Source organism: Delphinapterus leucas, chromosome 9 (genome assembly GCF_059928025.1).
Source record: "Delphinapterus leucas isolate spDelLeu-1000000601 "Yukka" chromosome 9, BTC_Dleu_Yukka2, whole genome shotgun sequence".
Taxonomy (NCBI): Eukaryota; Metazoa; Chordata; class Mammalia; order Artiodactyla; family Monodontidae; genus Delphinapterus; species Delphinapterus leucas.
The window spans coordinates 95,493,003-95,495,816 of NC_143137.1; positions in this window are offsets into that span (position 1 = coordinate 95,493,003).

Below are 2,814 nucleotides of genomic sequence, written 5' to 3' on the forward strand. Positions count from 1 at the left end.
GCATGGCCTGGGGTAGGAGTGGGTTTTGCTTTTCTCCACAAAAGCCTGGCATGTGGAGTGACCACACCCTTCCCACCGAGAACTGCAGAGGACTTGCTCAAACCCCTCATTACACATCATTCCCAACTGGAGAGACAAAGTACCACATCCCTAGCGCTTTGAGCAATGGGTGCAAGTCTCAGGGCTGAGATCAGGGTAGATTCCGGATGTAATGCAGTGTTTAGCCGAGCTCTGGTCTGACCTGCCCCACAGCCTGCTTGAACCTAACCTGCCTTCATGGATATGGAGATGGAGGCAGCTGCTGCGTGGCCCATGGGCCATACATCCACTGTATGTGCCCAGAGGTGGAGCTATGTTTCATTGCCCATGATGTCCCTGGGCCCTGGTCTTTCTTTCTTGTAAACCCTGAGCCCCTGCCCTCATCGGGAAACCCCACACTGTGCCTTGTCTCAGTGTTGTCACCAACATTGGCTCTGACATCCCCTGAAAGCTCTCTTCTCCTTTTTGTATCTCCACAATTCTTATCTGATCTGCTACCCCCAGGAGGGGTCTTCTGCCAGGGTGGAGGGGAGAGGCATCCTGTAAGGAGGGAAGCTCTGAGACAGAGCTCCTAGGTGCCCTTGTTATCGAGCCAAACACAGGCACAAACACCGATGCCACCCACCCCACGTGGATTCACCAAGCCCCACCTGTTCCCAGTGCTGATCACAAAGAAGGAAAGAGGACCCTTTGCTAGGACCAGCTGCTATTTCTGCTTGCCCAGGGTGTTGGTCTTCATGGAGCTGGTAGCCCGCCTGCTGCTCTATCCACAACCATCCTGCCCTCAGCTGGCTCCATCACCTGCTGGGCTGGGAGGAAAAGCAGCCCATGGGAGCGCAGTAGGGCCTCCCCCTGCACTCACTGGGGAGTCCTCTCCTTCCCTGCTGGTTCGGGGTGGGGAACTGTGAGGAGTGGTCTGGCTTCTCTACTTTAGCCCCTTCAGTGCAGTTAGCGGGAAGTACAGGACTTGCCCCCAAGGAAATATGTGGTTACTCTGTCACCTCCCTGATGCCTCAGCTTCTCCCTCCATCACCTTGGATGATGCTGACATGTCAGCACCTGGGACATCACTACCCACTCTGTCTTTCCCTTTGGCAGTGTCTACTTCTCTGATAATCTTTGGATGAGTGACCTGGTTTTGGACTTTCCACCCCTTTGTGGGTCCCTCACTCCTCCCTGGTTACCTCAGACTCTCTTCATCGGGTCATAGACCTCTCAGCACTGTTACAACGTGCAGACCTGTGAAGCAGCTGTCAGAGTGGACAAATGTGGAGGTCAAGAGTGTGAACTCTCCAGCCATTTTTAGCCATGGGCCTTGGGCAAGTTTAAAGCTTCAGTTTCTTCCTCTGTAAAACTGGAATGATTCTTGCACTCATTTTCTAGGGTTGTTATTGGCTTAAATGAGGAAATACATGTAATGTGATTAACATTGTGACTGGCCCTTTAATAAGTACCCTTTAATAAGTATCAGTAATTGTTCACTATTATTAGCAAGTGCTTATTCTACACTCATCTTAATTTACACACAGGTGTCCTGAAGCTCCTTGGACGTAGGCTGAGAAGAAAGAAAGTGTCAGATTCAGTGGGGCCGACTTGGTGCTCTCTGAAGAGCCCTGAAGCTTAAGTCAGGGCTTTCCCCTTTTATCTCCTAATAAGTTAAGATTTTATCTACTGCACCTTGAGGTTTATCTTCCAGTTCCTAGTTTGAAAAGAACTGTTAATGAGCTCAAACACACATATCCTCACTTACCCCTCCAACACACACCCCAAAACACAATGAACCACTTAGTGATAGAACATGTGAATCAGAATTTGAAAAGGGTGCCACTATTTCTTAGCAAGTTTAAATCTTTCTAAAAATTTTCTGTAACTTAATAAAAAACACACACACACACAAAACATACATGAGTTTGGGAGATGCAGTGTTTGGCTGAGAGCAGTGGTTGGTCCTGGGCTGGCCCAGATCTGGTTGACAGTTTAATTTTTTTGTCACTTTATAACTCAGGGAAGATGCTTCTGAATTTTAAAAAGATTTCTCAGCTTTCTAATCAAAGGACAACTCATTCATTTAAATACTGTAGACCTCACTTTCCTTTCTGATTAGGTGTCAGTAACTTTGCCTTACTCGCCTGGTTAATCTACAAAGTAGATAGAGGAGCACGTAACGTAAGGGACATGTGGAGACCTTCTGCTATTGGCAGTTTCCCAGGACATTCTGAGGGTTGGTTTATTTATCCTCATTAATCCTGAGAAGGCATGGTCCTGGGGCTACGTATGCATAGTGTGGCTTATCCTATTTGTTAAAAGGAAGCCCCTTATGCTGAAAACTCAGCCTCTGTGCACTGGTGACAAATTGAATCTTGGAGACAGAGTTTTGGGTGAGGTAGAAAATAGCTTTATTGCTTTGCCAGGTATAGGGAGACACAACGGGCTTGTGCCTCTCAAAACTGTGTGTTCCAACCTGGGAGGATTTGGTGAGGAGTTTTATAGTAATGGTTCAAGGCTGGGGTTGCTAATAAGATTAGGGTGTGTGCAGGGCCTGCACTCCTTTAATCTGGTCTCAGGAGGTCTCCTGATGAGCTTCTCTGGTTCCTTTATTCTGGCTTCAGGTGGTCTTCTCTGGAATGAAGAATGCTAACATCTTCCATTTGTTGGGGGTTTTAGTTGTGTAAAGAGCTCAGAGATATTGTTATGTGTATCCCTTGAGGCAGAACCAGGACCCTGCCCCAAGGCTGCACTGTTGTTTCTTGGCTGCCCCACCCTTCCCTGATTAGC